General features: G+C 42.1%; 1 protein-coding gene and 1 long non-coding RNA gene across 5 annotated transcripts in view; both read left to right on the top strand.

Moving 5' to 3' along the window:
* Positions 1-26,481, top strand: part of NHS (NHS actin remodeling regulator) — a 246,541-nt gene that overhangs the window by 22,601 nt on the left and 197,459 nt on the right. The window lies entirely within an intron of this gene.
* The window catches only part of LOC111922936 (uncharacterized), a 31,592-nt gene continuing 14,753 nt past the window's right edge, over positions 9,643-26,481 (top strand). Inside the window, exons 1-3 of one of the 2 annotated variants that reach the window (XR_002860822.2) lie at positions 9,643-9,737; positions 11,924-12,007; positions 23,641-23,925. This is a non-coding gene — a long non-coding RNA (uncharacterized LOC111922936). Of the gene's footprint in view, positions 9,738-11,923; positions 12,008-23,640; positions 23,926-26,481 lie in introns of those variants that run through there. The other variant, XR_015284173.1, reaches the window with a different exon arrangement.

The raw sequence follows: 26,481 nt of genomic DNA, 5'->3' as shown, positions 1-26,481 counted from the left end.
ATTTAAAGATAAAAAGACTTTGTAGACCTGGGTTAGCATACACCTGTGCTGCAAAATACATTCTTTTACTTGACTTAAACTAAGGTAAAATAAATAAAAATACCACATTGGGAGGATTAACTCTTTCACAGTTATGTTCTTGTCCCTATGTTGATGTAGATCTGGATTAAGTGGTGTTCTAGCTCTGCTGCGGATCTTCTTAGGTGTGACCTGTCCTCTGAAACATTTTGGGAGATACTGCAGGGAGAAAATGTCTGTCCTGTCTTGGTGTGGAAGCAGAAGTGATGTGAGTGGTGTTATCATGGCAACTTGCTGCAGTATGCAGCTAGGAATTGATTGTTGAGAGCCTGAATGGCCTGAACTCCTTGATGAGAGCTCATGTCCCATGGCAGAATACCCACAAACCAGCAGTCACCAGGGCATGTGGATTTCTCATTCTGATAACAGGAAACATCTGGGAGGGCCTCGCAGAAAGAAGTGTTTGCCCTCAAAGGGTAACTTTGCTTGGAAGATTGTTAGGCTGCATGCAGCAATGATGGGGCAGGGAGGATAATTTCTGCAAATTTTCATAGGGTAGGGAGGCTGGTGGCTGGTTTTGGAATATGGTTACAAGTGTGGCTGCATCCTTGTGCAGGCCTAAGGTCAGGCTAGAGCTGTTTGTTTGCTTTTGCAAGCAGAGACACAGTTTTGTGCTTGAAGCACTGAGGCATTAAGGCAGCTTATTTTGAAGGAAAGAACAAAGTGTGTAATTGAGCTGCTTGCCTCATCTCCCTGGAAATTAGTTTGATTGTTTTCAGATCCTTTGTCACTGCATGACATGAGGAAAGGGTGGATGATCTAGCAGTAAGTTTTGGCCTCTGGAAGATGAGAGTGAGTCAAACAGTGAAGCTGAGAGCACTCTCGAAGTTCTTCAGTGCCTGTAAGTGTAAACTGTACATGAGAGAAATGCATTGTCTGAGCTCACTTTGCTAACTGTGCCAATGAAGCTAAGGTATTTTGTTCTTATCTTGTTACAACTTTATTCCTGAATGCCATTAACACCTATTTTATTAATCTTATTAATTTTGTGTGTAAGCTGTGCTGTTCCAGAAATGCTGTTAGTACCTGTTTGGAAAAACACTGATGGAAGAGGACCTTGTAAAATGGTAGATGAACAGTTGCTCTTGTTTCAAGGCTTGCTGACACTCTGGACAGTGTTGGCAACCTCTGAGATTTTATTGACCATCTTGGACTGCCCAAAACTAGACTCATATGCTCATTTAAGCATAAGCTCTCCATGTTTAAAAAGAAACAAATTACTAGCTAGTCTGGTTGTAAACATTAGTGTTTTGAACCCTAGAGTTTCACAGCTTAAAGGTGGATGAAGAGCACTAAACTACCATTTATCAAACAACCCAAAGAGCCCTGGTACTTCTGAGTAGGATGTTATGTATGCAGACTCTGTTTTAGGAGCCAATGGCATTTGACTACTGATGTCTGAATACTTGAACTTGGCAATAATGGATAGAGATTGGTATATGAGCTCCCTTATAAGGTGATTCTACTTGGAACTGATCTAGGAATCTTAAAATAAATACAAAACACAAGTAAATGGCGGTTGCCTGTCTAGAGGACTTCCTGGTAGGCATTGCTATGTTTTCTGTAAGTGCAATTAGAGGCAATTTTCCATCCTACTTAAAGAAACTTTACTGCTGCATTCACTATATACTTCCACAGGGTTTTTTCCCCTCCATTTTAAGGAGGTCTTGGTAGATTTTATTATTTAACCTGGAAGTGGTAATTTTACCTGACAGTGATAGTACATTCTGTTTTTGCAAAGAAAGTTAAAAATTATAGAAGAATAACTGTTAAAATTGGTTGAATTGAGATATTTTTCTTTCAGAATTGGCCAATACATGTAACAGTGCTTAGACCTTTTCTCTTGACATTCCTCTTATTAACTCATTTCTAAATTACAAGAATCTAAGATAAATGCTAAGAAGCGACCGTATTCTTATTTTTTTTCTCTATAACACTCTTTTTAATGCTTGTAATCTCTTAAGCTATGAATAGACTTAGTTAAAACCTGTCCTCATTTTATGATTCAGAGGCTGCATATTCTATGACCAGCATTTCATATTATTCATTCCATCTATCTGGAAATAATGTGATAAAGGAAGTGAAGAATACTGTCTGGTTTTGATAGCTATAAGTTTACTTATAGAAAACACAACTCAGTGTCTCCATCTGAATGTATTTTAATAAAGGAGTTGGAGCAGCACCATCATCAATACCATTGTCTGTGTACAGACTGAGTAGAACAGCCAGTGCCTTCAGGATTAGACCTGTAAATAGATATGTTTGGTTATGTCCTTAAATCTGTCTGGTTTTCCTATTTCTTTTGATCTAATGAATCTTAAGGCTTGTGAGCTTGGCTTCAGGCTCTAAAATACAAAGGCTTTTAGCACAGCAATTGATAGTAGAAGGACAATAACCGTTTTGGATTCACTTGGAGCCTCTCCTTCTTAGCATTAATACTATTAATTTTATTCTAATTTTGTGACATGTGCTGGCTTTTTCTTTTGTCTCCTGCAGAACTGCAGTTACTGGAACAAAATCAGTTTGTTCTTCCATCTCAAGGCTAGGCTATGTCTTCCCTCACTTAACTGGAATTTCTGTGATTTTAGTAATTCTGTTTAACCTCCTGGTTCAACTCCACTATGGCAGGCCCTTTCTCCAAGCATTTCTGGCCGTGCCTTCCCACGCATATCGCATCTCGTGATGGAAATTCATCACTTGCTGGGGTTTGCTCATAGTGGCAGAGTCTTAAGTGTTGTTGAGCCTGACTGAGGGCCATTAAAAGGAGTATCAGGAATCCTGCTGGTTTCAAGAGGCACTGGATCAGGATGGTAGTGGAAAGGGAAGAGGTGAGAAGATGGGAGGAAGGAAAAGGGGCCTAGTTCAGAATCAGGAAAATAATATTACTCCTAAGTGGTTAGCATGTCTGTTCTATTTTCCTCCCCTTTGAGAGGATGGATTCCTGGCTGGTCACCTGGCATAGCATGTGGGGGTTTATCTGCCATTAGATAAATTTTATATGTTCCATGGCTCTTTCCAGTGCCCACTTTTTTCACTTTCAGTGCAATGTGCACTTGAAAAGCAGGTAATGATTTGAGGAATTATCTACTCCTATGTGACAGGGGTGCATTGGAAGCTGACCAATATATTCTCAGCACTTACATTTATTTTCAGATTATCAATTTGGCAATTTAATTCAAATTGGCAATTCAAAGTTTATGTAGCCCCCATGACATCAGGAGAATCCTTTCACTGGTAATCAGGGGGACACTTAGGGTAGCTCTGGGATATGACTGCATTGTTCCTCTTGGCTCAGGGGAGTCTCTGTGCTAGCACTCATCTCCCCTTTCATCATGCTCAGGAGCACAGTTAAAATTTGGGGTTAGTTTTAGCAGGACCTGCAAACAGGAAAGGCAGTGTGCTGGTTCTTGCTCCAAAAGCAGGGGCTCTGGGTTGGGGATTTTTGTGTTTTTATCCTCTCCCAAACTGCTAACTGGGATTGTTTATATTTTACAATATTATTACTCCTGTTATGAGCTGCCTAAGGCAGCCACATCAAAGTACTGCAGAGAGTGCATGGTGCCAGCTTGAATAATAGCAACAAATGCCGGTCTCCTAAACCTTGGTTTGATTTTATTGTTCCAGTAGGAAATGAGTTGGTGTGATCCCTCTGTCTGTGAGAGTCTTTGACTAGAGATCATTGTTCTGGCACTCAAATCCCTATTTTAATTAGAAAAGAAGGAAATACTCTGAGCTGATGCTTAGATAAAAGCTGTGAATGATATTTATCACTCTCTGAAGTAGTTTTATTTTCTTTCAGTTTAAGACTTCACAGCAAAATCCCCCATTTGGTTTAAGTTTTAAGATTTTTGTGTCTCCCATTCTCTCTGAGGTGGCTGAAGCAATGGCACTGTTCTCTCAGCTTCCACTAGACACCTCCATATGATGTCCTGGCCACATGGGTTTTGCCATTGGTTTCAGTGGAGATGCCCTCTTGGCCATTGTTTACACAGAAAGAACCAACATGTGGTTCCACAAGGGCTGCTGTTATGTTTGGGTGACATGGGCCTCTGCTACCTGGCTTTGGGTGTGGTGGGGATCAAGCTGCCCATTGAGGTCATCTTCTCTGTCCTGGGGCTCCAGCAGCCACTGCAAGCCACAGGGCTGGGAGGAAAGGCTTTAGTACACACTGTCTCAGCTTATGTATCTGAACTGAAGCCATTTGTTCCGTGCTTACAATGGCAGGAAGTATCATATTGAGGTCCTGACTGTATGTATGCACACTGATTTTTATAATGTGGATTGTGAAGTGAAAAATGGTCTTAATTCTAAGTGGAGACTGTCTGTATTTCAGCCTGTTGCCATCATTGTCTGAAGAATGGTTTAAAGAGGGGCTGTAATTTGTGCCCTTCCCCTTCCCCTTCCCCTTCCCCTTCCCCTTCCCCTTCCCCTTCCCCTTCCCCTTCCCCTTCCCCTTCCCCTTCCCCTTCCCCTTCCCCTTCCCCTTCCCCTTCCCCTTCCCCTTCCCCTTCCCCTTCCCCTTCCCCTTCCCCTTCCCCTTCCCCTTCCCCTTCCCCTTCTTTTTAAAATGTTTGCATTTGTGATGTGAACATTTTTATATTGTAAAAAGTCACAAGTCCGTGAAAAAATTAATCTGGAAAATGAACTCTTAATTTTTATGCTATTTTCTTGTGAAATAATTATTTTAAGAAAAGTGGAAATGTTGACATTAAAGCCACATAAAGTTTACTCTATTAGGCTGTTGACCAGAAGCCTCAATTGCTGTAGCTTGTCACCAAGGAAACCAGAAGAGTTGCTTGCTTTAGAGGACTGTTGGAAACATAAAAACAAATTAGCAAGTGACACGTTCAAGGCTATGTCAGGTGAATCCTTGGCCAGCTGGGGAGCTCCTCACCTAAACTTTTGGGCCACTAATGAAAATGAGATCTGCTGAACACTCATAAATACAGGGGCATCTGCTCTGTTCCAGGAAATTCCAGAGGGACACATTGCTGGAAACAGGGTGCTCTGGAGAAAAGTCATTGCATGTTCTTTCAGCTTAGGTAACTTTTGGTGATGTTATTTTTTTTTTTTTTTGGGAGGTGCTGCCACATTAAATTTGTGTAGAGTGGATGGAGCCAGCTCCTGCACTGTCTCACCCATGTAAGAGAGTGTCCTGTAACCTAAAATCCCATCAAAGGACAGAGGGAAGGCTGCTGAGCTGCACAGAATGTTGGTCTGACCTAGTGAGGGTCTTTGGTTCACACAAGCAGTTGGTAGGCCAGAAGATTGTGTGGCTTGTGCAATGAATCACATATAATCACTTTGACCTTCAGTTTAACAGTTTGTTTTCCCATTTCTTTTGGACATAAGATTTTGTAGAACATAATTTATGCAAGTATAGTTTGTATCAGTTTTACAAGCCTTGCTTCTGAATTTAGCCCAGAATCTATAAACCTTTGGCTTCTAGAAGGTAATGAAACCACAAAAAATGAACAATTGCTGTTAATAAAGAATCAATCAGGGCGTTGGCTTAGCTATTACAGCTACTGAAATTGCTCAAGTAAGGTAAATGCAGAGTTCAGACAGCTCAACACTGTGCCACTGAAGTCAGTTTCACAGCTTTCACTGATTTGTCCCTTAATTTTCAGTAAGCATATGACAGTATTCCTCAAAACTTTCATGGAACTAATTTTAATTTATCTGGGCTCATGCACTGCCTAGCTGATTGAAAAAGCTGGCAGCGTTTCCAGACATCGAAGACTTATTAGAATAAAGAACAGGCAGTTCTCATTCTGGAGCCTACAGCTCTGAGTGTGCCTGTGTGTGTGCAGTGGGGACACCCAGCCAGAGGTCCAGGCCAGGTTTGCAGCTGAAGCGTGCCCGTGATTGAGGGAGGAAGGTGACACGGTGTTCTTTCATAGATGTTCTCATCCCTCATTTCTGAGACGTCTTCACATTTGTTTCTCTCCAAAACTGAATAACAAATTACTCTGTCCTTCCTGGTAAAATGTCTTTTCCATTCTTCTGTTTATCCTTTCTTTATGTCTTATTGAGCATTTCCAGAGTTCACTTGCAGTGATGGCCTGGGAGTGTGATTAAATCATGATTTACTAAACCCTGCCAAACCTAAAGTAAAATATGTTTAACATTCTCCAGCTGTTCATCATACATAATCCTCGAATTTTTTTTTTTTTTTTTTTTTTTAAATATTGAGCTGGCATCCTGTAAAAACACTCCTGGGAAAGCTGCTCATTTGCTTCTCTGCCAGCAAGAGGCTCTTTACTTGCTGAAAAAGCAGCATCATACGCCTGACACCTTCGTTCTGAGGGGTAACAAATACCAGGTGATGGCTTCCTGAAACACAGAGCACTTCCAGGACGGAACAATAAACTCAGTCTTACATAACAATTCTCACAACACGCACTAAATGAGACCTGTAAAGTTGTGATGGTGTGCAGGTGCTCTGGCTCCAGGAGCAGAGGAAAGGAAAGGTGGTCAGTAATTGCATGACATGTAGGTAATTTTGTCATTCCTTAAAAGTTAGGAAATGCGTTCATTGAGGCAAAGCTTTGGATTTCTCTCCATGTTATTTTCCATTTTTGTCTGTATTTTGGGCCTGTGCTATTAGAATTTGAATTGTGGAAGCTCCAAGTACCTGCTTAAACCCAGGCTTTTGGTTCTTGGATTATTTGTTGCATTCCATAGCTCTGTTTGTCTGGCTGGATATTTCCCCACATGCTGAGTGCCAAGTGACTGCTTCCTTGCCTTCCTATTAAAAGTAGCTGTGCCCATCATGAAGGCTCTGGGACATGCAGGCAAATATTGGCACTTGTAGCATCCTCCTGTCAGATGGCTTTGCAGGAGACACAAGTTGTGACTGTGAACGAGGTGCTATTGCAAGGTCTTTGCAGGTCTGGAGCCAGACCCTTCAGGTTCTAGGTGGGAGCATGTGGTGTCTTCACCACGTGGTGGAAGGTTTTATGGATTTTCCTCAAGTGATCTCTTCATTAAGTTTTCTTCTGATTTTCCTGAGATGTTTGCTGTCAATAACACTCAAAATCAAACTTGCTTTGGCCCCCTTGACTATGGTAGCACCGAGTGATGAGGCAGACAGACATTAGAGAGGACAAAGCAGGAGAAAAAAGTATTCAAACTAATTTTAAGGAACTTTCTTTGCTGAAAGGTTTTTTTATAACCTCTGTCGTATCTTACTCATGGTGAAGTCCTGATATTTTTCCCTAATGCGAGTTTAACAGAGGTATAAACCTTTAAGCCAGCCACACCTAAGAACAAATTCTGTAGAGGCTGTGTCTGGTTACTTAGGGCCTACTTTGAAGGAATGGGTCTTATTTTAAAGTTGTATGTTTTAAGTTTGGGAAAGGGCCCTATGTCATCCACATAAGATTTCCAGTTGACCATAAGGTAATTAAAATCTCATTCAAACAAGCTGGAGCCTGTTTACATGTACTGAAGTGCAGTATCTATCCAAGTGCTATGTGTAGATTTAATTTTCTTTAATTGCTCATAGTGTGAATGATTAATTTGAGGAGAAAACTCTGCTGGAGTAAAATAAGGATCTGTTTCTTGTCATTTTGTCATTTGTCAGTTTTAATGGGGAATGAAATCTGGGATTTGAATGACTTGGCAGTCAGCAAGACTGTCTTGCTTTTAATAGCTCAATTTCAAGCAGAACAACAAGAAAGGAATACAAGCCTGAGCAAGGGATTTGAGTCTCTTGGCATCTGATTTTAACAACACCAAGCACCTCATAAAGTGCAACAGTTTTTCTTAGTGTGTGAGTCAGGGGGCTGGTGATGCATTTGTTCAATACTGATCATCAGTGCCCTTTTGCATTCAGTGATGTGCTTTTGGTGGGGAGGAACATTTTCATTAGATCTGTCTTTGCTGAAGCTGTCTCCTAGCCAGGTTGTGCCAAAGCAGAGCGTGCCTATGCAGCTTAGGAGCACAGTGGTGTCTTGGGGCTCTGACAAGCTGCCTTCACCCCTGGTGTAGTTGTTGTAGCACCGTTGGCTTCAGCAGGACTCGGCTGGAGCGTAAGTGGCCCCTCACTTGGCTGCTCACCACAACCATTGTGACTGCTTCTGCTATTAGAGAATAAATAGATTTTTTTCCATGGTTACAGTACATCTAGTCTTTAATGTTCTTGCTGATTACCACTGACCCAAAAAGTCTGCCTAGCATGCCTTTTATATGGCGTATATGTCAGTGAAGCTTAAAGTCTCTTCCCGTCCCCAAGGCTTCACTTTGCAGTCATGTCTTTCAGACAGCTGAAATGCCATACCTCATTCATTGGGCTTTGTAGGGAAATGTTTGATCTAATCATGTCTGAATATTTTAAGAGGTTTTCAATAATGGAATGCTAGAAATGTGCTTTAAAAAGGTCTGTACCCCTTAAAAGTATGTGCATATAGAAGTTCTCCCTTCAGTGTCTCCCAGATTTGTGCCTATGAAAGTATTTCCTATTTCCCATTATAATCATAAAACCCTGTCATGGGTCCTGTCACAGTGGTCCCTGTGTTTCTAGTGTCTTTTATGGTTTTGTTTGTATTTTTAAATGCAAGTTACGTGGTAGCAAGGACTCTGTCAATGGAACAAACAGTTCCATCATCACTCATGCGAAGTATCTCGACCTGTTGGAAGGAGTCCAGAGGAGGACCACAAAAATGAACAGAGTGCTGAGAGACCCTGGACAAGAGAGGAGAAGGCTCCTAAGAGACCTTATAGCACTTTCTAGTACCTAAGAGATGTCTACAAGAGAGCTGGAGAGGGACTTTTTACAAGGGTGGAAGAGATACGACAAAGGGTAGATTTAGATTAGCTATTAGGAAAAAAATATTTACTTGTGGGTGGTGATTTACTTTAACAGGCTGTCCAGAGAAGTTGTGGATGCCCCATGCCTGGAAGCACTGAAGACCAGAATGGATGGGGCTTTGAGCAATCTGGTCAATTAAAAGGTGTCCCTGCCCATGGCATGGGGGTTAAAACTTGATGTTCTTTAAGGGTCCCATCCAATCCAAACCATTCTACAATGCTGTAATTCTAAAGTAACTTTCATTAGTTCATGTAATACTGTAATATGGAGCATGCTTTGTCTATGTGTTGCAGTTATGCTTATGCTAAATGAGTCTGGGGAGTTCTATCTAGAGGGCAATTTAAATAAAGCTTCTGGTGCTTCTCTCCCTCTGCACTGAGTTCTGAATTACTGACGAGAAAAAATGGACTGTGCTGTATTAACCAGATGCTTTCATGTGATCCATTATTAAGCTAGATTTTCCCAGTATAAAATTTCTTATAGCTGGGTAATTCCTGAAGATAAACAGGGTAAGAAATCCTAAACTCATGCTACAGCTACGATGCAAAACAGATCCTGTCTGAGATAAAGGTGGGCCTCAGTTTTTCTTGCTGCTTTTCCACAAGTTACATATGGAGTGCTTTGGTTTATGGAAGTCACCTACATGAAGTTACAGCAAAAGGTATAGTTTCATCTAGTTCTGTTCAACAGCATGTGCTCTAAGATGTCATAAAGCATCACGACTGCAAAGGAACACAGGTGGGTGTTATTTGGGCCTAGTGCGACGGATGCTAACGATGGAAGGGAAGAATACAGTAAGGAGAGAGGGTGAAACTTGGGGTGCTGCTTGAGGGGAAAAAAAGAGGTAGGTTCAGTGCAGGGATATAGATGGCATGTAACCTTTAGCTGGAATTGAGCTTCAGCAGAAATTTCATGTGTGCAGGGAGCTGCTGCTCTTCAGGAGAGTAGGACATTGGGAGGGCTTTTGAAGTGTTCTTAGTAAAAATTCATGTCCTTGGCTCTGTTGAGAAGTGCAATGATTATAGGGGTGAAAAAGGAGACTAGCCACACTATGTGCATCAGTGTCTTGGGGAATCAAGTTACTTGCTTTTTTTATTGTTTTTTCTTGAGAGAGGGTGGTGTCAGATCATCATTATCCCCTTGTAGCTCTCTAAATCGGCAGTTTTCCAGAGTAGTATACAGACTTTCCTCAGAATTGATTTTCAGGAGAAAAAAGCCAAACATTTCCTGTCAATAAAAACCTTCATTCAGAGAGAACATTTCAAAACTGAAGTTAAATACCTAGATTGGTAAACTTAAACAACCTCTCCTCAAATCTCTATATGTACACTTTCCTATGTTTTTGTATCCTCTGTTTAAGCAAGTAATATTTTTTTTTTGGTTACTCACAGGACCTCTCTTGAGGGGTAATGCCAACCAGTGACAGGGGGAAAGAAACAGCAAGTTTTTAGTAGACCTCTGGCTTCTCATAATGTAGTGGAGAAGAGCCAGCTTCACTGGGTCAGCCTGAATCTCAAGCAGTATTGGTGAAAGCTATTGCAGAGCTTGAAGCAGTGTGGCAAGAGGCCACCATCCTTATTGAGAGACAGGAGATATGGAATATATTCTGTGCCTGGCTAGTAGCCTGCTCTGGCAAGCAGGCTAGTTCAGTCCTTTGTGTCTCAGCTTTTCATGAGTGTTTAGATTATAAAACTCTTAGGGGAGGAATAGTCTTTTCGTAGACACTGGCTAATACCGAGGTCAAAGAGGCTGTGATGTCAGTGAGGAAGATGTTAGTGAGAGCAGAAGAAACTAAGGATTTTAATAAATACTTGACAGCATGTACTTGCTGTGACCGTGCTCTCAAAGAAAGTGAAGATGTAGGGACAATGCATACAGAAAGAGAACAGATGAACTTCAAATATAAAATTTCATCCTGTTTTCACATCAGTATCACTACAACAGCACATTTGATGCTTGTTTTCCTCAATGCTCCAGAAGACTTTGTCCTCAAAGTAATAATAACAGGGGAATAAAGGAAAATGAACCTGATCTGCCAGATTCTGATCAAGGTTATTTATGATCTTTTTGGCTTTCTTCCAGTGGAGTTCTGTATATTTATCTCTTGAAATAAAAAAAAAAAAAAACAAAAACAAACACTCACCTAGGATGTTCCTATGTCCTTCCCACTTCTCTTTTTCAAGATGGAAATATTATTTCCAAAAATAGTATGCATTAGGTCTGTTCCTAGTGGCATTGGGAACCTATGTATGAGTGCTCTCCCCTCTCGTCAGGAACGTGGCTGAATGTCATTTGGCTGAGGTGCTCAACAGGTGATGACCCAAATAAAGATATACACATACATACCAATACCTGTTGCATCTCCTCTGCATTGCAGGGAAGACCATAACAGAAATGTAGAGCAATCTCTCTGATGATGCAAAATCATCCTTCTGAAGTGTGAAATTAAGGTCTGCAGTTGGAAAGCAAGGGCAAGGAATGGGATCACCAGTGCTGAAGCAGGCTTTGAACTTTTTGTCCAACAAAACAGTTAATCAAAGGCATCTTGAGATAACTTGCTAAATATTTCTAAATAGAATAAGGATGGAATGTGAATGATGTTCACCTTCCCAGCCTTTGCTGGTCAGGGCTTGATAGCCATGGATGTGACATGCTGAGAGAGAGACGGAAATGCGTGGGAGGGGAGTCAGAATCATCAAAATGCCCAGAGGGAATCAGAGCTTCTCCAGATGACCTAGCCCCCATGAACCTTAATGCAGTTGAGCTTTAAACTGCCTTGCAGCTTCTCTCTTGAAAAGAAAAAAATGCAACCAACCTCAAAAGTTACATGAAATCATTTTGAATGATGGTTTCATTATTCAGCTCCAGTGGATAAACTTCCTCTGGGCTTAATTGAAGTGCAGATTTCTACTACAAAGAAGTCAAGGCCCTGGCTACAGTCTCTCCCTTTAGTGGGCCTTAAGAATTATTTCTCTTCACTAGCTCTCCAGTGTGCTCCTCTGAATTACTTCTTTAATTTCCTTCTGGAAGCTCCAGCTCTTGCTGTGTGTGTGCAGATGCCAAACTCTTCACTATTCCTGAGTGTGGAGCCACTGTAGACCCTTTGGTACCTGGGTGAGTGCTGGCTCCCCTTGTTTACAAGTCCTCGCTTCTCTCTCATTTGCAGGGTTGGCCAAGGGAAGGCAATCAGGGAGTGTCTATGGTCGAGAAAGGGGAAGAAGGAGCCAGGCAGAAAGCTGACTGCAGAAAACTTGTCATCTCTGGTCAGCTTGCCAGCTCCATTGTGAGTCAGATGAGACAATGGGAATCAGCACAAGGTGCTCCAGGGGCTCACCTGGAGACATCAATAAGATGATTAAGAACAATATGACATCACTTTGATGCTTTTTATACCCTGGAATGGAAGAAGATTGGTAGTAATGATGTTCAGGCCGTGGGTGTTTATGCATTCCTCAGCATTCCATTAAAGGAAGAGGGATTCCTCTTCTGAGCAGTGTTTGGGATCCTTCACTTAATGTGCTGCCTTTTAATGAGGGAGTATTGGAAAGCACCATTTGTGAGGACACATCAGAATGCAGCTTGTCTCACAGCTTGTGTGTATGTAACTGTGTCATGCAATATGCAGAAAATTCGAAGTGCCAGACCAATATAACTAGAGAGTTATACTGGAAAAAGATTTCGCTGCTTTGCACTGAAGGATGTGTGAATGAACTAATAAATAAGTAAATACATCTGAAGAAGGAGGAGGGGAGGGAAAGTCCAGTCCACTGCTTCATAAACTTCAGTGCCACATTAACCAGTTTCTCTCCTACAGCAGACCTGCTATGCTATCACAGTGCTTTAATGTTTAATTCACTTTGATTTGCACTACAGAAATATCAAGTGTTTCTGCAGACAAACCGAGGCATCTAAGAAGCACTGTTGGGAATAAAACTCGAGAAAGACCTTCCAAGAAATTAGAGAGGGGGCACTTTATTGGTTTTTATTCCAGTCCTGCAGTTCTGCTCTGTAGCTTTGTTTTTTCCCCTCCGTTTAGATGAGTGTGCGGGACAGATTGATTTTAATATCATGTCCTCAATTCTGTGCGTGACCAGTGGAGGCTGTCTGTAGCAAGATTAGAAAAACAAGCAAATGTTTAATTTTGTAAGGGGGAGGGGAAAGGATTCAAAGCCATGCTGCTGTTAAAGAACATGACTGCTGCAAACCAGATATATTGAAATTCTCTCCTCAGAAAAAAGGGGTTTGATCAATCCTTTCATTCCTGCTACCTTCAGACATCCAGATAATGTGCATTTCATAAGGAATCATCAGCAAAAATTAACAGCCCTTGACACTTTTGTTAATGTCCTGTCAAACAGGTAGTCAAATATGAATGAATTGTGCCACAGAGACACTGCAGACTCTCCTTTGCAGCTTCAGGTGACTGATGAGTCCAGTCCTCTCTGCATTGCTGTGAAGGGTTTAAGTGTTGCCAGGTGGAGACCCCAGGGATCTCTGAGCAATTAGGTGTGCTACCTGTGCACTGTACAAGTGCTTAGTTCTTCCTGAGGGCGTGGGGAGATGAAAGAGGTAAAAGGCCATAGCTACCTTGGTGTCACCACCTTCCTAAAGGACATACTGGCGTTTCTGAGCATGCTGTATTGGATTGAAAACTGTGTATGACTGTCCTGAAAAGACTATCTTAAACCAGTCATTTAGCCCAGGATGCCCCTACTTCTGCAGTAGTCATGCCTGAGAGCTTTATTTTATGCTTCACCGAGCTCATTTACCCCACAGGCAGCTTTTGAGCCACCATAGTGCTGGGAAACAGTTGAACACTGAAAGCAGAGGTTGAGGGCCAGCAGCTTTTCATGAGTGTGGGTGCACCACAGAGGAGATGAGCCTGCCAGACTTCACATCTGGAGAGGGAAAAGCAATTCCCCTTAGGGATGACACAGTGGAGAGAGAAAGCCCATGTCCACCTCACCTGGAGACCTCTCTTTGCTTGTTTTGGCTGAGGGACACCAGAACAGCACCTCCTGGGGTCCACAGCCCCTGAACAGCTCCAGGTCTCACGTGCATCATCTGAAAACCCTTGTGCCACACCAACAGAATCAGAAAAACCTCGTGTGTATGAAGGGAAACAAAGCCCCAATAACCGTCCACAGAATTACTATAATTCATCCTATTTTTTTCCTAGGCTCTCTCCACAGTTATCATGGTGGTGCCGGCAGACTGCAGAAGTACATGTGCAAATAGCTAAGTTGTAATTTGCAAGTGCAATTAGCTGGTTTTGTGAGTGCAATCACAGTAATTGCAGGAGCCTAACTTATGTGCTTCACTGTTTTTCATCTTCAGAGCAAAGACTAATTAAACATTAATAATAACATTAACAGCAAAATTAACATATATATATTTGAGACCATGAATTATTTGCTTTTCTGCAAGTAACATGAGTTTGAGGGAGACAAAATGCATGTTGAGCAGAAAAGAAGCTTGCTGCACTTTTTTGGATTCCCCCCATACAGCTGCTTCATCACCGTGCTGGTGTTGTAGTTGTAGCAGCAGACAGATTCAGGCATGACTGTGTGAGGATTAGGATTTTGTAATGAAATCTAGAGAATGCAGGCTATAGGAATGCAGGGAGTAATGTGGGAAGTCATCCTCAAGATTCCCACTGCATGCTGCATAAATGCACATAGCGCTTTGTGTGAGGAAGTACTACTCCTTAATGTAGATTGCTGGTGCCAGGATGATGCTTTTGGCCATGAAATAGTGCAAAGACACTAGGCCAAATCTGGCAGATGTAGGAAGGATTCAAGGGGAAGATAGGTTCTGTGGAGATTTAGGTCATTAGGTAAAAAGGAAATTGGAAGCCGTTCTGAGTGTTGTGGGTGGTACAGAAAAAAGGCACAGAGATGAGAGTAGAAGAGCACTATAGCTGTAACACCCAAACTCAAATGTCTATTTTTGTTCACAAGAACAGGAAGTTGCTTTTTCATTTCTTTTCTTGCCATGTAATGGATGCATGCAATACAGTATGAGCGCACTGACTGTTTCTGGATGGCTTTTTGCTCTTCATTTACTTTCACTGCAGCTCTGTCAGTCTGTCACTGCTTTCAGTGGCACAAGGAGTAAAATGTTGGACAGAAATTACATCATCTTTTCTTCAGATGAGTTGGGATGAAATTTAAGTTTCAGTAATTAATAATATAATGAGTGAAATAATTAATGGATATATAATTCACTAATAGCACTGGTGGTCTGTTAATCCCTTATCTGAGTTGTACATAAATCACCTGTTTATGACAAGCTTCCATCCATGTTTTTTAACCTGGAGATTTAGTTTTCATCTGATTAGTGGCTATCTTTGCAGCCTTCAGGCTCTCTGTCCTCTTTAATTCCTCCTTTCTGTTCACAGTCTGTCATTTTCTTAGTTTCTGCAAAACAACTTAAAATCGACATCAGTCAGGACAGACTGTACTGCTCATTGGGAATTTCAAGAGGTATAAATGATCCATAGTTTTTATAACGACTGAGGAAATAAAACCCAATAAAACTCTGAGCTTAAAACACAAAAAGAAACTGCAGAGGGAAAATTGAGGGGCATAGAAATAGAATTCCTTAATACCTTGCTATCATGGTTGAAGAAGCTGTCATGACTCAATCACAGGCTGAGATGGCTGCTTTATCAGGCGTGAACCTCCATTTATCCTCCTTTCTCTGAAAGTATATGAGAAATGATTCCTTGTTACTCATAGGCAGGCTGGCGTGCTTCTGAGATCAAGCACTTCTGACATATCAAAGCACAGGGGCTATTGCCTGACTTTGGCTTTTATGAGCTGCTGGAAATATTAGTCCAGATCTCATAGCTGAGGAGTTTAGGTCACTGTTGGGTGCAAAGAAAGCAAAGTAGATCACAAAGAGACAGACAGTGCAATGAGGCAATATTGGGAGACAGGTAGCTTATGCCTGCTCTTATGTTTGTGTATCCTGACAAAAGCCCTGCTTCTGATGAAAAGTTTCTTTTAAGCATGTGTGTTTGGTAGACCTTCAATAAACCAAGCTAGAGAGCAAAGGGAGAAAGATGAAGTGCTTTGCACACTATCTGCAGGAGTAGGTAGGGAGGCAAGTCTTGAAACAGAGGCATCACCTCTGAAAGCCTTTCAAAATCTGGGATTTTGTACTTTATGTAGTTAATTCGCAGATGCTTGCTCTTGTACTTAGAGACATAGACTACCAGAGGAAATTGCCCCCACTAATTGAGCTGAAGGTGGATTTTTTCTTTTCTTTGAACAAGTACAAGGGCGAGGTGAAAGCAAAAGCCCCAGGCTGTGGGCAAAACTCAGCTGAGGCCTCCACATTTTGGACAGCTGGCTTTTCCTGCAATTATAGACATTTTGATGATGGGTTTAGAGTTCCTATATAAGTAATCCTTATCTCTTGTTTAGTGAATGCTCCAGCTGAGACAGCAATCTGATATTTGTCAGTAGCTTATGGGAGGTTGAGGGCAAAACAAGAGCGAGGAGGGGGAGCAGCCCTCTACCTCCCCACCCCTTCCTGCAGATAGGAAGGCTGCTGGAAAGGGTAAGGAGGAGAGGGGGCTTGTTTTAACTTCGCAGGATTGTGCAACTTACAGCATTTTGTTATTGTGCATGAGGAATTGCTACTAAGCTAGACCTAGGGACATGGGAGAACAGCAAAACAGACCTGAATCTGCATTTCTCCTTCCTGTGCATCTGCTCTGACTGTCCATGAAGTTAGAGTTTAGCTCAGCAGCACCCATCCTCATTCTCTGTTTTCATTCAGGAGGCAGAGCGGTGATCTTTGCCAAGGCTCTACCTGGCCATTGGAGGAAAGATGCTGAGGAAATGCTTCATGGAAAATCACTCAAAGCTAAAACCAAACTTCTGTTATTTCATTGAAATAATATTTTCACCCAAAGATACCTCCATTCTCTAGGATTAATGAAGCAAACTCTACATTTCTAAAATGCTGGGTTTAATATTTGATAATCTGTAATGGCTGCTTTTCAACCAGGCAACATTAATTGGGAAAGTTTGTTTCAGTCACTTCCTTAGGTTGACAGCCAATGTTGGGGTTGAATCACAGGGCTCAGTGTCGGGGACCAGCCTCTTGAGTGTCTTTATAATGATCTGGATGAGGGTATAAAGGACATCTTCAGTCACTTTACAGATGACACCAAGTTTGGTTTTTTTGGGATGATTTGCTGAAGGGTAGGAAGGCTCTTCAGAGGAATCTGGACAGGCTGGATCAATGGGTTGAGGCAAATTGTATGAGGTTCAATGAAGGCAAGGTCCTGCACTTGGGTCTTAACAGCCCCATGAAGTGCTACAGTCTTGGGCCAGAATGGCTGGAAAGTTACCTGGCAGAAAAGGGCCTGGGACATTGATCAACAGCAGCTGAACATGAGCCAGGGTGTGCCCAGGTGGCCACAAGGCCAATGGCACCTGGCCTGTGTCAGCAATGGTGTGGCCAGCAGGACCAGGACAGTGACTGTTCCCTTGTGCTCAGCAATGGTGATGCTGCTCCTCAAATCCTGTGTTCAGTTTTCAGCTCCTCACTATGAGAAGGACATTGAGGTGCTGGAGCGCATCTGGGGAAGGGCAGTGGAGCTGGTGAAGGGTCTGGAGAACAAGGCTGATGAGGAGGACAGTCTTATATGGAGCAGCTGAGGCAGCTGGGGTTGTTATCCTAGAGAAGAAAAGGCTCAGGGAAAACATAATCACTCTCTACAACTGTCTGTAAGGAGGTTGTAGCCAGGTGGGAGCTGGTGACCAAAGATAGGACAAGAGGAAATGGCCTCCAGTTGTGCCAAGGGAGGTTCAGATTGGACATTAAGAAAAATTTCTATATGCATGGAGTTGTCAAGCACTGGAATAAGCTGTCCAGGGAAGTGGTTGAATCACCATCCCTGGAGGTATTTAAAAGACATGTAGTTGTGGCACTTAGAAACATGGACTTGTGGTGGATTTGTGGATTTGTCAGTGCTGGGTTGTCCTGTTTCTGGCCAGGACAGGATTAATTTTTGCCATAGCCAGGAGGGGGCATGGCTAGGACCTGGAGGTTATTCTATGCCACTCTGTTGTACACTTTTGTTATGAATATTCTTGCTGTTAGTTTGTTTTCTTATCTCTTTGCCATTTCCAATAAATAGTTATCTCAAATGGTGATAATTTACCTTCTGTGCTTCCAGTTCTCCTCTCCAGCTGCCCATGAGCAGCACATGGTTTGGAGGGTCTCAGTGGGAACATTAAATTGGATAGTACCATTTCCAAACCATGACATGAGGAAACAGTTGGACTCAGTGTTTTTAATGGTATTTTCCAAACTAACCAGTTCTATGATTCTATGTATTTTAGCCAAAAAGCTACAACAATGTACATGAAAGTCATGAGACCTTCCTCTGGGCTCTCTAAATCTATTAGAACCAAAAAGGACATGTCCTCTTCAAAAAACTGGAAGTGTGTGTTTCAGCAACCTAAGAACACAGTGATTTCTTTGAAAATATTAAGGTTTGTCTGGTCAGTGAGATGCCTTTGACACGTCAGAGCTGTTTCAGAGCTAGTTGTTTCAATATTTCCTCAAGAGGGCAACTGTCCAAAATGTACTGTCCTCCAAAGAGCAGCAGCTACCTCCTGAGTGTCAGATGTGCTCATTACAGTAGACGAAATCTTTAACAACAATTAGAAACCACTATAATAATTTCTGCTCAATTTATTTAAATCTCTTCACTCTTCCCCCTGTGAACTTAGCTATTCAGGAGCCCTACATTGAAGTTAATGTATTTGAAAAAAAATGTTGTTTATTTTTTTTTCTAAGTGTGACACATTACTAATGAATGGTGCAAAATAATCTTGACTGGTTGGAAGGCAGTGTGGATACCTAGAAGGTCTTCTGCATTTTTAATCCCTTGTGCATCATACCATATTTTAATAACCTCTAAGTACTCTCTTTCAAACTATTTGCTCCCAGATTAATATTTGTTATGAACTTGCAAAGGTGCTGGCATTTACCATTTCACATCTCTGGTGGTGAATGCATCAGCTTCACCGTTTTGCCCCTCATCTTCTCATCTTAAACTATTTTTCTCCAGATGTCCATTCTTTTTTATCCCTTGGCTCTTTGTGCTACCCACATTTGGATGGCAATCTTTTTGACTACCGTCTCCCCTGAGAACTTCTCCTGGGAGGGTAGAGCTGGGTTTCACACATTGAGAAGCATTCTCTCCATTACTGCTCATCACAGGTGTGTTTAAAAAAAATGTTGGCACTTTTGGAGAGTAAACTTGGCTCTACCGATGTGTTGTTATGGAGAGAATTCACCGAGCCCTCCATTTCTTTCTCAGCGGAAGAGAGAGAAAGATTGTGGTACAGTCCCTGTGGTATTTCAGAGATGGGCTGAATTTATGAGGGAGAGAAGTATTCAGATTCATTTGTCAGGTTTTGGGGATGACAAGGGTAATCCTGTAAAGGGAGATTTGTCCACCTTTGATGGGTTTTGCTACAACATGCCATCAGTTCATATTACTGTTGACAAATGCTTCCCTGTACTCGACCAAGTCATGGGTGCAGATTACTGTCTGGGCCTGAGTATTCCAGCATTTTCTGACTGTCTTTTTGGAACTGGGATGAGTTTCTGGCATATTCCCATTCTGAAATCTCATTTACCACTGCCTGGATGATCTGTCTCTATTTTGTCCTTCTACATCCATGCAGGCAAAATCAAGAGAGAGTGTTTTAAGGAGAGGCGTCATCAATCCTCAGGTGGGGGGGAAGGCCAGCAACAAATGCAACTGGGACATGTATTTTCCATCACAGTGTAGCAGAGAGCTGAAAATGAAACTAAGGGGAAGAATTATCTTGTAGTATAGCTGTTGTGAGGACAGAGATAATCTGAGGGGAGAGCAGGTAAGACGCCCACAACTGATCTGAAAACCAGACAAAATAAAAGGGAAGGAGAGAGTAGTCATTTAAGGCTTTTGTTTTCATTAAAAGGAATGCTCTGTAGGCCTTTTACTTTCCTACAGGAGTGAGACCAATGAGTAAATAGTACATTGCTACAATGAAGAAAGAAACCAGAAAATTCCTTTTTTTTTTTTCTTAATGGAGAGAAATTATTTGCAAATACTATTTCTCCCACAAACCAGCTTGTTTTCAGTGGTTAATTCATATTATATGACAGAGCATTTTTAAAGGGCAAGTATTTTTAGTTTAATAAACAATTTACACAAACGTAGAATCATTTATGTTGAAAAAGACATTCAAGATCATAAAGTCCAACTGCTAAAATTCATGCAGTCATAGGCAGCTGAGGCTGGAGGGGACCTTGGAGGACCATGCAGTCCCTCTCCTTACCCTGAGGCAGAGCAACTGTACCAATGTCATTCTCAAAAGGTGTTTGTTTAACCTATGTTGAAAAGCCTCTGATATTGAAGTGTTCATGGTCAGCATGTTCCAGGGCTTTGCTATTTTTATCATTAGAAAGTGTCCCCGGCTACCCAACTGGAATTGTATTCTCTGTGATATAAGCAGGTTACTTCTCTGTTCGTCATGAATATAGAAAATTGACTTTTCTCCATGACAGACTTAATGAATTTGAAGACTGTTCTCTTACATCCCCACTTTTTCCTTAGACTAGACAATGCCAATTCTCTTTGTACTCTCAGATAGTTTTTTTAGGCATCCCATCTTTCTCATTTCTCTTCTTTGGACTGTGTGCAGCAAATATTTGTTTCAGAGTGGTGCCTTATCCAAGAATCAATCAGAAGAGGTGGTGGACAAAGTGTAGGTTCTTGTTGTTTCCTTTTAGTTCAGAGGCTCCAAATACTGAAACTGAAGGTTGGTGTAGGTTGTTCTGAAATGTCAAGTAGTCAAAGACTGCAGAGAAACAGAGTTGTTGTCTTAGATCTTATTAGTCTATTTGAAGTGAGTTGCAACATATAGATGGTCAAAATCTAGTCTTAGAACAGTGATGTTTATTAAAACAAAAAAGCCCGCTAAAATTTGAATATAATAATGCTTTTGGTTTATTTCAAACTTTTCTCTCTTTTGAAACTTTTGGTCATCTATAGATGCTTCTCCACAACCATAAGGTTTAATTTTATTTTTTTTTTCATTTCCTCTCACAAAAATGGTAATCTTAGCTTCCAGTCAATCACCTGATATTAGGAGTTTGGGTTGTAAGAGAATCACTATATGCAATTAATAAAGTTTCTGGATATGATTACTGGGTTTTCTTGAGGGCTATCAGCTTGATTAGTAAGGAGGTACCTGTATAATTTTGTTTTCTTTAATTTTTTTAATATTAATGATGTATTGAAAAAACAGTTCTGATAAAATCCACAGTATTCTGCTGGATGTACACGTCCTTGCCAATAGCTAAAAGGCGGGGTGGAGTTACAACTCATTGCCAATATTTGGCCAAGTCACTTGTGTCTCCCTTTCTGCCCTTTGTGGGAAAGCTTAGAGGGTGACTGTAGCTTGAGTGAAGCTCATTCTCCACCCATGTTTGGAGGAGTGAGTTACCCTCTGTATGGGGAGTATTTTATGACAATGCCCTGAGTTGTTTTGTTGTTTTAAAGATTATCTTCTGTGGAAAACCCCTATATCTCTCTGCTTGCTTTGCTGCCCTGCCAGTCCCTTCAGTCTCTACTTTTACTGCTGACATTTTGTATTCTTAAGTTGCCTGTTTTGGCTGACCTGATCACTTTTGTAGTTCTTTTTCCCTTCCTGACCTCCCCCTCAGTTCTGTTTTCTGCCCATGAGATATTACAGTCTCCAGAACAGCAGAAAAGAAAGATGGAAGAATTAAACAAGAGAATCTAAATTAAAAACTATAAAATCTAAAAGTCAGGCTGGATGGCTTAGGATGTATAACCTCACTTTCCAAGTCACTAGTGGTGACTGAAAAGCCTCAAATGAAATGGATGGGTGGTCTTGTCTGGATAATCAGCAGAAAATTTCTACTTATTCCTCTCAGCCCCTTGTGGCAGGTCCTTTCCGGCATCTGTGATGAGGCTGCCAGGACTGAAAAGGGGCATTAGTATCTTCTCACTCTGTTAAAATGTGTCCTTTCGAGCCACTGTCATGCCTGCTGGTAGAGAAAGGTATCTGGCACTGCTCTTGACAGAGGGGTTTGCCTTCATCTTATTGAATATGCACACATCCTGCTTACAGCAACCAGCTTCTCTTTGGTTCAGACAGCATGTGCTCACATGTCTCCCCAAAAATCATCTATTAAAGTGATACTGAGAAGCTAGGAGAAAAGTTTCTTTGCTCTCTGTCCCTTCATATTTACACTGCCCACATTTGTGCTGAATGATGGAAAATGCACCTGCTTAGCACAGGGGAGAGAGGGAAAGGCAGTGCATTGAATAAAATCCACCAGGCATGTGGTCCCACTGCTTTGTGGGGGCCATCACCGTGAGGGCTCCTGTCACCTGAGCACATCCCCACCCTTGCCTTTCCACCATTGTGACACCTGCAGATGCACGTGGGAGAGCATTTAAAAAGCTGCTCAGTTAAACAAGAACAGGAATCTTGAGTGGGGACCAGTACAAATGGATGAAGCAGGAGGCTGAACACAGTTAACAAGGCTGCTTGCAAGGTGTGTTTTTTTACAAATTACTTTCATTATGTTGATTTGAAAGCAGAAGTCTAAAATTGGCATCATCTCTTTGGTACAGAATCATAGAATAGTTTGGGTTGGAAGGGACCTTTAAAGCTCACCTAGTCCAACATTTCTGCAATGAACAGGGACATCTTCCACTAGATCAGGTTGCTCATGCTGACCTCAAATATTTCCAGGGATGGAATATCTACTACCTCTCTGGGCACCCCATTCCAGAGTTTCACCACTCTCACTGTAAAAAATTTCTTCCTTTTAGTTTAAAAGCATTAGCTCTTGTCCTATCACTACACTCATAAAGATCCCCTCCCCATTTTTCCTTTAGATGTGTTTTAAGTGTTGAAAGGCTGCTGTAAGTTCTGTCTAGACCCTTTTCCAGGCTGAACAGCCCCAACTTTCTCAGTCTGTCTTCATAGGAGAGCTGATCCGCCCCTCGGATCATCTTTGTGGCTTCCTCTGGACCTGCTCCGACAGGTCCATGTCTTTCCTGTGTTGAGGACCCCACAGCTGGATGCAGCACTCCAGGAGGGGTCTCACCAGAGCAGAGGGGCAGAATCCCCGCTCTCCACCTGCTGGCCATGCTGCTTTGGATGCAGCCCAGGGCACAGTTGGCTTTCCAGGTTGCAAGAGCACATTGCTGGATCACGTCCAGCCTCTCATCCACCAGCACCCCCAAGTGCTCCTTGGCAGGGCTGCTCTCAATCTGTTCATCCCCCAGCCTGTTATTGATAGAGGGGTCTGCCCTGACCCAGGTGCAGCACCTGGCACTTGACCTTGTTGAACCTTACGAAGTTTACATGGGATGTTCATGGACGTTCTAGTGGCAGTGCAAAGGTGTTTCCTCTGCTGCAGGTATTCACAGCATAAAGGAGAAATGAACTACTGTGTTGTGAAATATTTTGTATCAGTGTAAGTACATCTGTACCTACCACTTTAATTTTACAAGTAAAGCATCACACCCCAGCTGAAGTAGTCAAACCACTATGGAAACTTTGGATAGAACAGGTCTTAGAAGAATTAAAACCCAGAGGGACTGGCTTAGCTTGAACCACCAAGTTATTTAAACTAACCCAGCTGATGTTTGCCTGAAGCAATTGAGGGAGATCTTTGCCTTTCAGGATGTGGTAGGGATGATGAAGAAGAGTGTCTGGTGTCTGCAGTTGAGTGACAGGTGGCTGAAGACAATGGGAGAGAGACTCTCCCATAAGCAGGTGTATCCACAGGAAGACTACTGTTCAAGGACTGAGTCATGTCAACAAGCATTTAAATGTGTACCAGGCATGTATAACTTGCCTTTTCTCAAGGAAACTGTTGCAGGATTTTATGGCAATATTTTGCACTCTCTTGAGCAGAGGGGAAGATGTCCCCCATATAGTTTGTGGCCCACTGTACAACAAAGAAAATCTCTCTTCCAGGTCTTAGTCTATGACTGAAATGTGTAAATTAAATAAAAACGTGCCTGAGTTCTGCTAGCACTTGGGATCTTAATGCAGTAACCAGTGAATTGCAAATCCAAGTCCTAAGATCACTACACTATGTTTGGATTTTTTTTAATGAGTATGGTTAAAAGTGATGAGATGGAGCTGAGGGGGAGAGTTTGAAATTTACATTTTCTTTTAGCTCACTTCAAAATAAATGTGAATAAATCTATCAGCTCTTCACCCTTTTGTACTCCTTGGTGAATAGTGGTTCTCTATTTTTATTGCTGTGGTGTTATTACAGGGTTAACATCAGTGTCAATTCACCAATGGGCCATTTCAGAAGCTTTAGTAACTCCATCCTCTGAAACAGAGGGGTTGTCCTTACAGTTCACCAGATTATCTGTCTGCTCCTAAGATGAACTAGTTGTGGAATAACCTTTTTTGGAACAGGTCCTTCTTCTTAAAAAAGTTTTGGCAAACATTTAACTGGTATTTTTTTCTCTGTAGCTATTAATATGTTGGCTTTGCTCTGTGAAGTTGACATGGTGCAGTGTACTCCATCTCATATGGCACTTGCAGCTGCAGAATCTTTCCTCTCACCCCCTTGTATGAGATTATACCTGCAGAGAAGGGGGATGTGCCTCAGCCCCCTCCTTTCCTCCCATCCCAAGCTGTGGGGATTCTTCAGATTTGTGCTAGGCAGTTCATGAACATGGAGGAAACATTTAATTGCTAGGGCAAAAATTGCTTCAAATACTGATTTTACAGGGTTTTGTTTGTTTGTTTGTTTTTGTTTTTTTCCCTTAGGAGTGGGGACTTGATTTGAACTGCTGATTATTCGTTGTCCTTTATCTGGTGAAAGTTTTACTATCCTAACTGGCATGATGTCCTTCTTTTCAGGATGGCTTGTCATCTTGACATGGCCAGTGAGATCATGAATAAAGAATAGCAAAACTAAAGAAACAGATGAAAGCAACAAAGAAATTGTTCTTTACTCCTAGATAGTACAGAGCTGGGTTACATGAGCTTCTTTTATACAAGGGGATGAAGCCCTCCCTGAGATATTGCTGGCATCAGTCTTATTTGTCTTCTTCTGAAAGCTGACTGCTCTAAATCTGCACATTCACCTTTCATGTTGTTATGGGCTCCTAGAGTAAGACATTACTGTTAATGTTTGACTCAGATATGTGGGAATGAATATTTGTTTCAGAGAGCAAAGAAACCTACTCATGTCTATCCATTCTCAGTCAGCTGTGAAGCCAGATTTCCCAACCAGGAGAACAGTTCTTTGGCTCTTAAAACCTACTGTGAGCTTTGATAAGAATAGCCAAAAACCTCAAAGCTTTTAGAAAGCTGGAACTTGCTATTTTTTTTAACAAGTCTCTTTCAGATCCTGACATGGTTTGGGAAAGTTAATGTTTGGTAGGCTGAGAAACTTGAGTGCTGAGTTGTTAATTTTGTAGCTTGAATGGAGGAGATGGACCACACCACCTTTGCTCTGTAGAGCCTGCTGGGACTCCACTGAAACGCAGCCAAGTCTTTATCCATGTTGGTATCAATAGTTGTCTGCCTGCCACCACCCCAGTTTTGCAGCCTGCTGAAGAGCTGCAAAGGCTGGCCACATACTGCAGCAGGCAGCTTCACTGGAGCACCTCGATGCTACAACCAGAGCCCTACGAGGATGCAAGCTCAGCTAACACGAATCTCGTGGAGGCATACATGTGACAAGGCAGTGAATGCATTGCAGCTGCACCCTGAGGACAGCATAGGGCTGGCTTCCCTCAAAGGCTGCAGGTGTTGGGCTCAGCACTTATTGGGGCAGCTCCAGGAGGAGCAGCAGCAATGCCAGAAGCTGTAAAATGAGCACTAACCTGTTTGAGGAAGAGTGGCAGCCTATTTCTTGAGGTGCTTGTGATACATTCAGCTCTAAAACTGAAGTGTCCTTGTTTGCCATGGGCTGCCATGGCCTGTATGATTTTTAAGCTCTTCATGTGCGTGCAGAGCTCATGGCCATCTTTCTCTGTTGCCTGCCAGCACAGTCAGAGGGTAGGCTTACAGATAAGGGGATAGACACATGCTCTCCCTACATACTGCTCAGGATGTGTGCTATTCCTGGCCCTCTCCCTCTGACTCCTGATGCACAGGAGATGTGTTACCCTCAGTCAGTCTGTGAAGGCTCAATTAGCTTTGCCATTGATCCCTGCATGGGATCAAACATGTCTGGCTTTGTTGGTGCCTGTGTGTACTTGTGAATATGAGCTAGCCAGGGAGCTAATCTGTACATTTTGCACAAAGATAATTCAGTTTAATGAAACACAATCTTAAAACTGCAGGTGGGACGTTGTTCAGGCACTGTGTCTTGCTGGAGCCAAGACAGTAACAGCGCTTGGTGTGTTGAGGGCTTGGATTGAGATCATTGCCAGGAGGAAACTTCATTCAGCTCCTGTTTGGACATACAGAAAATTAGATCAGCTGTGATCACTGGGGTTTCTTCATAAAAATATTACACTGTAGTGGGCCCTGGTCTGGGGCGTATTT

This window comes from Cyanistes caeruleus, chromosome 3 (genome assembly GCF_971803275.1).
Source record: "Cyanistes caeruleus chromosome 3, bCyaCae1.hap1.1, whole genome shotgun sequence".
NCBI lineage: Eukaryota > Metazoa > Chordata > Aves > Passeriformes > Paridae > Cyanistes > Cyanistes caeruleus.
The sequence above is the reverse complement of the archived record's forward strand: the minus strand, read 5'-3'. Positions and strand labels throughout refer to the sequence as shown.